General features: G+C 44.8%; 8 non-coding genes across 8 annotated transcripts; all 8 read right to left on the bottom strand.

The window, feature by feature from the left end:
- Window positions 1–390: 390 nt before the first annotated feature.
- LOC125970046 (5S ribosomal RNA) lies at window positions 391–509 on the bottom strand. The gene has a single exon (XR_007481942.1). It is a non-coding gene; the product is annotated as a 5S ribosomal RNA (ribosomal RNA).
- A 632-nt stretch (window positions 510–1141) lies between these two features.
- On the bottom strand, window positions 1142–1260 carry LOC125970009 (5S ribosomal RNA). The gene has a single exon (XR_007481907.1). It is a non-coding gene; the product is annotated as a 5S ribosomal RNA (ribosomal RNA).
- An 841-nt stretch (window positions 1261–2101) lies between these two features.
- Window positions 2102–2220, bottom strand: LOC125970027 (5S ribosomal RNA). The gene has a single exon (XR_007481924.1). It is a non-coding gene; the product is annotated as a 5S ribosomal RNA (ribosomal RNA).
- A 634-nt stretch (window positions 2221–2854) lies between these two features.
- LOC125970013 (5S ribosomal RNA) lies at window positions 2855–2973 on the bottom strand. The gene has a single exon (XR_007481910.1). It is a non-coding gene; the product is annotated as a 5S ribosomal RNA (ribosomal RNA).
- An 842-nt stretch (window positions 2974–3815) lies between these two features.
- LOC125970026 (5S ribosomal RNA) lies at window positions 3816–3934 on the bottom strand. Its single transcript, XR_007481923.1, has one exon. It is a non-coding gene; the product is annotated as a 5S ribosomal RNA (ribosomal RNA).
- A 631-nt stretch (window positions 3935–4565) lies between these two features.
- On the bottom strand, window positions 4566–4684 carry LOC125969994 (5S ribosomal RNA). The gene has a single exon (XR_007481896.1). It is a non-coding gene; the product is annotated as a 5S ribosomal RNA (ribosomal RNA).
- A 2020-nt stretch (window positions 4685–6704) lies between these two features.
- Window positions 6705–6823, bottom strand: LOC125970025 (5S ribosomal RNA). Its single transcript, XR_007481922.1, has one exon. It is a non-coding gene; the product is annotated as a 5S ribosomal RNA (ribosomal RNA).
- A 638-nt stretch (window positions 6824–7461) lies between these two features.
- Window positions 7462–7580, bottom strand: LOC125970011 (5S ribosomal RNA). The gene has a single exon (XR_007481909.1). It is a non-coding gene; the product is annotated as a 5S ribosomal RNA (ribosomal RNA).
- Window positions 7581–7934: the final 354 nt, after the last annotated feature.

Below are 7934 nucleotides of genomic sequence, written 5' to 3'. Positions count from 1 at the left end.
TGGAATAGGGTTCTACGCGAATGCCCAACGGAAAAGTGAAGTGCACAAAACCTGCATTTGGCTGTATCAAAATAAATGTCATGAAAAAGGTAAAAACACTACATGGAAGCACAATGTGTTGTGCTGGGATCTTTTACAAGTAAAGACTGCTGCTTTGAGTTCACAGGGAGCCATGCTCTTTATTCACTGTACATAGTCTGTCCTCTAGCGGTAAAAACGTGAACTGCAATGCTATGGCTGTCGCCACACAATGTAGGTTTTAAACTCGTGTTGTAGTTTCAGTGTCGGAGTTCAAACTAGGCTTGCAGTTTCCGAATGCCATTCTTGATGGGTGCTGTAAAAAGTTCTTGGCTTAAACGATTGAAGTGCACATAAGAAAAAAAAAAAAAAAGCTTACGGTAACTGGTATTCCCAGGCGGTCTCCCATCCAAGTACTAACCAGGCCCGACCCTGCTTAGCATCCGAGATCGGACGGGAGCGGGCGCTCTCAGGGTAGTATGGCCGTAAGCCGTGAGACCGCTCAGAATTTTTCATTTTATAGACACAATCGCCCCTGAAACCATGCCAAGCAGCGGCGGGACTTGATGGCTGTGGTAAAAGTTTCCTTTCACAATTGACGTGGGAAAAAAAAAAAAAAAAAAGGCTTTCAGCACCTGGTATTCCCGGACGGTTACCCTTCCCTTTTGTTTTTTTTTGTTTTTTTTTACAACCAGGGCCGAAACAGTCTTTCTTCCAAGGCTTTTGGTGTTTTCTGGAAACATGGCTATCATGAAAAGTTATTGACAGCTTTTTATGCGGTAGCACGAATTTGCCGTTGCGACCTGCATTTTGCTGAATCAAAATAAATGCCTTGAAAAGTTTAAAAACACTTCATGGAAGTGTTGTGTTGGGTTCTTTTACAAGTCAAGCCTGCTGCTTTGAGTTCACAGGGAGCCATGCTCACTGTACATAGTCTGCTCTCTAGCGGTAAAAAATTTAACTACAATGCTGTGGATGTCACCACATAATATAGCTTTCAAACTCGTGTTATAGTTTCAATGTCGGAGTTTAAATTAGGCTTGCTGTTTCCGGATGCCATTCGTGATGGGTGTTGTAAAAAATAGCTTCTTAAACGATTGAAGTGCACATAAGAAAAAGAAAAAGCTTACAGCACCTGGTATTCCCAGGCGGTCTCCCATCCAAGTACTAACCAGGCCCGACCCTGCTTAGCTTCCGAGATCGGACGAGATCGGGCGTTCTCAGGGTAGTATGGCCGTAAGCCGTGAGGTGACCCAACATTTTGCATTTTATAGACACAATCGCCCCTGAAACTAGCGAGCGAGCCAATGAAGCCTTCAAAACTGCTTCGGCACATGGAGACCAAGCATCCTGCATTAAAAGACAAACCTTAACCACTTTGGGTTTCATTGTCTCCGATTACGCCTGGATGGGACCGGCTCGTTTCTGAGAAACAAGCTCGGTGCTCCCAATAATTCAACGTAATGGTGACTTTTATTTTTATGTGGTTTATATTTGTTTTTATGCCAGTCGTATCATTTTATTTAATCCTATTTATATATATTTATTATAAATGTAGTATTTATTTATATAGATTTATTGTTTATTTATATATATAAAGGCAGGTCCGCAAAAATATTTCTGACGCGTAGCCGGTCCGTGGCGCAAGAAAGTTTGGGTACCACTAGTCTAAAAGAATCTGGCCGTAACTGGAATAGGGTTCTACGCGAATGCCCAACGGAAAAGTGAAGTGCACAAAACCTGCATTTGGCTGTATCAAAATAAATGTCATGAAAAAGGTAAAAACACTACATGGAAGCACAATGTGTTGTGCTGGGATCTTTTACAAGTAAAGACTGCTGCTTTGAGTTCACAGGGAGCCATGCTCTTTATTCACTGTACATAGTCTGTCCTCTAGCGGTAAAAACGTGAACTGCAATGCTATGGCTGTCGCCACACAATGTAGGTTTTAAACTCGTGTTGTAGTTTCAGTGTCGGAGTTCAAACTAGGCTTGCAGTTTCCGAATGCCATTCTTGATGGGTGCTGTAAAAAGTTCTTGGCTTAAACGATTGAAGTGCACATAAGAAAAAAAAAAAAAAAAAAAGCTTACGGTAACTGGTATTCCCAGGCGGTCTCCCATCCAAGTACTAACCAGGCCCGACCCTGCTTAGCCTCCGAGATCGGACGAGATCGGGCGCTCTCAGGGTAGTATGGCCGTAAGCCGTGAGACCGCTCAGAATTTTTCATTTTATAGACACAATCGCCCCTGAAACCATGCCAAGCAGCGGCGGAACTTGATGGCTGTGGTAAAAGTTTCCTTTCACAATTGACGTGGGAAAAAAAAAAAAAAAAAAAAGGCTTTCAGCACCTGGTATTCCCGGACGGTCACCCTTCACTTTTGTTTTTTTTTTGTTTTTTTTACAACCAGGGCCGAAACAGTCTTTCTTCCAAGGCTTTTGGTGTTTTCTGGAAACATGGCTATCATGAAAAGTTATTGACAGCTTTTTATGCGGTAGCACGAATTTGCCGTTGCGACCTGCATTTTGCTGAATCAAAATAAATGCCTTGAAAAGTTTAAAAACACTTCATGGAAGTGTTGTGTTGGGTTCTTTTACAAGTCAAGCCTGCTGCTTTGAGTTCACAGGGAGCCATGCTCACTGTACATAGTCTGCTCTCTAGCGGTAAAAAATTTAACTACAATGCTGTGGATGTCACCACATAATATAGCTTTCAAACTCGTGTTATAGTTTCAATGTCGGAGTTTAAATTAGGCTTGCTGTTTCCGGATGCCATTCGTGATGGGTGTTGTAAAAAATAGCTTCTTAAACGATTGAAGTGCACATAAGAAAAAGAAAAAGCTTACAGCACCTGGTATTCCCAGGCGGTCTCCCATCCAAGTACTAACCAGGCCCGACCCTGCTTAGCTTCCGAGATCGGACGAGATCGGGCGTTCTCAGGGTAGTATGGCCGTAAGGCGTGAGGGGACCCAACATTTTGCATTTTATAGACACAATCGCCCCTGAAACTAGCGAGCGAGCCAATGAAGCCTTCAAAACTGCTTCGGCACATGGAGACCAAGCATCCTGCATTAAAAGACAAACCTTAACCACTTCGGGTTTCATTGTCTCCGATTACGCCTGGATGGGACCGGCTCGTTTCTGAGAAACAAGCTCGGTGCTCCCAATAATTCAACGTAATGGTGACTTTTATTTTTATGTGGTTTATATTTGTTTTTATGCCAGTCTTATCATTTTATTTAATCCTATTTATATATATTTATTATAAATGTAGTATTTATTTATATCGATTTATTGTTTATTTATATATATAAAGGCAGGTCCGCAAAAATATTTCTGACGCGTAGCCGGTCCGTGGCGCAAGAAAGTTTGGGTACCACTAGTCTAAAAGAATCTGGCCGTAACTGGAATAGGGTTCTACGCGAATGCCCAACGGAAAAGTGAAGTGCACAAAACCTGCATTTGGCTGTATCAAAATAAATGTCATGAAAAAGGTAAAAACACTACATGGAAGCACAATGTGTTGTGCTGGGATCTTTTACAAGTAAAGACTGCTGCTTTGAGTTCACAGGGAGCCATGCTCTTTATTCACTGTACATAGTCTGTCCTCTAGCGGTAAAAACGTGAACTGCAATGCTATGGCTGTCGCCACACAATGTAGGTTTTAAACTCGTGTTGTAGTTTCAGTGTCGGAGTTCAAACTAGGCTTGCAGTTTCCGAATGCCATTCTTGATGGGTGCTGTAAAAAGTTCTTGGCTTAAACGATTGAAGTGCACATAAGAAAAAAAAAAAAAAAAAAAAGCTTACGGTAACTGGTATTCCCAGGCGGTCTCCCATCCAAGTACTAACCAGGCCCGACCCTGCTTAGCCTCCGAGATCGGACGAGATCGGGCGCTCTCAGGGTAGTATGGCCGTAAGCCGTGAGACCGCTCAGAATTTTTCATTTTATAGACACAATCGCCCCTGAAACCATGCCAAGCAGCGGCGGGACTTGATGGCTGTGGTAAAAGTTTCCTTTCACAATTGACGTGGGAAAAAAAAAAAAAAAAAAGGCTTTCAGCACCTGGTATTCCCGGACGGTCACCCTTCACTTTTGTTTTTTTTTGTTTTTTTTACAACCAGGGCCGAAACAGTCTTTCTTCCAAGGCTTTTGGTGTTTTCTGGAAACATGGCTATCATAAAAAGTTATTGACAGCTTTTTATGCGGTAGCACGAATTTGCCGTTGCGACCTGCATTTTGCTGAATCAAAATAAATGCCTTGAAAAGTTTAAAAACACTTCATGGAAGTGTTGTGTTGGGTTCTTTTACAAGTCAAGCCTGCTGCTTTGAGTTCACAGGGAGCCATGCTCACTGTACATAGTCTGCTCTCTAGCGGTAAAAAATTTAACTACAATGCTGTGGATGTCACCACATAATATAGCTTTCAAACTCGTGTTATAGTTTCAATGTCGGAGTTTAAATTAGGCTTGCTGTTTCCGGATGCCATTCGTGATGGGTGTTGTAAAAAATAGCTTCTTAAACGATTGAAGTGCACATAAGAAAAAGAAAAAGCTTACAGCACCTGGTATTCCCAGGCGGTCTCCCATCCAAGTACTAACCAGGCCCGACCCTGCTTAGCTTCCGAGATCGGACGAGATCGGGCGTTCTCAGGGTAGTATGGCCGTAAGCCGTGAGGTGACCCAACATTTTGCATTTTATAGACACAATCGCCCCTGAAACTAGCGAGCGAGCCAATGAAGCCTTCAAAACTGCTTCGGCACATGGAGACCAAGCATCCTGCATTAAAAGACAAACTTTAACCACTTCGGGTTTCATTGTCTCCGATTACGCCTGGATGGGACCGGCTCGTTTCTGAGAAACAAGCTCGGTGCTCCCAATAATTCAACGTAATGGTGACTTTTATTTTTATGTGGTTTATATTTGTTTTTATGCCAGTCGTATCATTTTATTTAATCGTATTTACCGTATTTGCCGGTGTACAGGTCGACTCGGTGTATAAGTCGACCCCCTAAAATTCGACGGAAATTTACGATTTTATGATATATCCTTTGTATAAGTCGAGCTCAATTGTTGCATTATATTAAACTTCAAAATTCAATATGCGAAATTTATTGACGAAATGTGTTCAAATTCTGGGAGGCCGTGCGCATGCTGCTGTTTATAAGCACCGCGGAGGAGATCGCGGCCGGCGAGCTCGCGCACGCCGCCCGGCACCAACGGGAGGCCGGAAATAGCTCCAAGCCGAGCGGATCGGCACTTTAAAAGCACCGCGGAGGAGATCGCGGCGCCTCGAAAATAGCCCCCGCCGAGCGGATCGGCTGTTTATAAGCACCGCGGAGGTGGTCGCGGCGCCTCATTCGACTTCAAGCGGCCGGCGAGCTCGCGCACCCGCCCGGCACATCCGGGAGGCCGTGCGCACGAGCCAAGTGGCCGAAAATACCCCCCGCCGAGCGGATCGGCAGTTTATAAGCACCGCGGAGGTGGTCGCGGCGCCTCATTCGACTTCCAGCGGCCGGCGAGCTCGCGCACCCGCCCGGCACATCCGGGAGGCCGTGCGCACGAGCCAAGTGGCCGAAAATAGCCCCCGCCGAGCGGATCGGCTGTTTATAAGCACCGCGGAGGTGGTCGCGGCGCCTCATTCGACTTCCAGCGGCCGGCGAGATCGCGCACCCGCCCGGCACATCCGGGAGGCCGTGCGCACGAGCCAAGTGGCCGAAAATAGCCCCCGCCGAGCGGATCGGCTGTTTATAAGCACCGCGGAGGTGGTCGCGGCGCCTCATTCGACTTCCGGCGGCCGGCGAGCTCGCGCACCCGCCCGGCACATCCGGGAGGCCGTGCGCACGAGCCAAGTGGCCGAAAATAGCCCCCGCCGAGCGGATCGGCTGTTTATAAGCACCGCGGAGGTGGTCGCGGCGCCTCATTCGACTTCCAGCGGGCCGCGCACTCGCGCACGCCGCCCGGTTCAAACTTTCTAAGTGCAACGCACAATGAGATGCATGAGAAACGGCCTTGGTTACCATCACATTTGAAGCGATGAATACGAAGTTAAATTTTATGACTCGGTGTATAAGTCGAGGTCGATTTTTTTCGGTCGATTTTGGATCGAAAAAGGTCGACCAATACACCGGCAAATACGGTATATATACTTATTATAAATGTAGTATTTATTTATATAGATTTATTGTTTATTTATATATATAAAGGCAGGTCCGCAAAAATATTTCTGACGCGTAGCCGGTCCGTGGCGCAAGAAAGGTTGGGGACCACTAGTCTAAAAGAATCTGGCCGTAACTGGAATAGGGTTCTACGCGAATGCCCAACGGAAAAGTGAAGTGCAAAAAACCTGCATTTGGCTGTATCAAAATAAATGTCATGAAAAAGGTAAAAACACTACATGGAAGCGCAATGTGTTGTGCTGGGTTCTTTTACAAGTAAAGACTGCTGCTTTGAGTTCACAGGGAGCCATGCTCTTTATTCACTGTACATAGTCTGTCCTCTAGCGGTAAAAACGTGAACTGCAATGCTATGGCTGTCGCCACACAATGTAGGTTTTAAACTCGTGTTGTAGTTTCAGTGTCGGAGTTCAAACTAGGCTTGCAGTTTCCGAATGCCATTCTTGATGGGTGCTGTAAAAAGTTCTTGGCTTAAACGATTGAAGTGCACATAAGAAAAAAAAAAAAAAAAAAAAAGCTTACGGTAACTGGTATTCCCAGGCGGTCTCCCATCCAAGTACTAACCAGGCCCGACCCTGCTTAGCCTCCGAGATCGGACGAGATCGGGCGCTCTCAGGGTAGTATGGCCGTAAGCCGTGAGACCGCTCAGAATTTTTCATTTTATAGACACAATCGCCCCTGAAACCATGCCAAGCAGCGGCGGGACTTGATGGCTGTGGTAAAAGTTTCCTTTCACAATTGACGTGGGAAAAAAAAAAAAAAAAAAAAAGGCTTTCAGCACCTGGTATTCCCGGACGGTCACCCTTCACTTTTGTTTTTTTTTGTTTTTTTTACAACCAGGGCCGAAACAGTCTTTCTTCCAAGGCTTTTGGTGTTTTCTGGAAACATGGCTATCATGAAAAGTTATTGACAGCTTTTTATGCGGTAGCACGAATTTGCCGTTGCGACCTGCATTTTGCTGAATCAAAATAAATGCCTTGAAAAGTTTAAAAACACTTCATGGAAGTGTTGTGTTGGGTTCTTTTACAAGTCAAGCCTGCTGCTTTGAGTTCACAGGGAGCCATGCTCACTGTACATAGTCTGCTCTCTAGCGGTAAAAAATTTAACTACAATGCTGTGGATGTCACCACATAATATACGTAGCTTTCAAACTCGTGTTATAGTTTCAATGTCGGAGTTTAAATTAGGCTTGCTGTTTCCGGATGCCATTCGTGATGGGTGTTGTAAAAAATAGCTTCTTAAACGATTGAAGTGCACATAAGAAAAAGAAAAAGCTTACAGCACCTGGTATTCCCAGGCGGTCCCCCATCCAAGTACTAACCAGGCCCGACCCTGCTTAGCTTCCGAGATCGGACGAGATCGGGCGTTCTCAGGGTAGTATGGCCGTAAGCCGTGAGGTGACCCAACATTTTGCATTTTATAGACACAATCGCCCCTGAAACTAGCGAGCGAGCCAATGAAGCCTTCAAAACTGCTTCGGCACATGGAGACCAAGCATCCTGCATTAAAAGACAAACCTTAACCACTTTGGGTTTCATTGTCTCCGATTACGCCTGGATGGGACCGGCTCGTTTCTGAGAAACAAGCTCGGTGCTCCCAATAATTCAACGTAATGGTGACTTTTATTTTTATGTGGTTTATATTTGTTTTTATGCCAGTCGTATCATTTTATTTAATCCTATTTATATATATTTATTATAAATGTAGTATTTATTTATATAGATTTATTGTTTATTTATATATAT

This window comes from Syngnathus scovelli, unplaced genomic scaffold, assembly GCF_024217435.2.
Source record: "Syngnathus scovelli strain Florida unplaced genomic scaffold, RoL_Ssco_1.2 HiC_scaffold_59, whole genome shotgun sequence".
NCBI lineage: Eukaryota > Metazoa > Chordata > Actinopteri > Syngnathiformes > Syngnathidae > Syngnathus > Syngnathus scovelli.
This window is presented reverse-complemented; position numbering and strand designations above follow the sequence as displayed.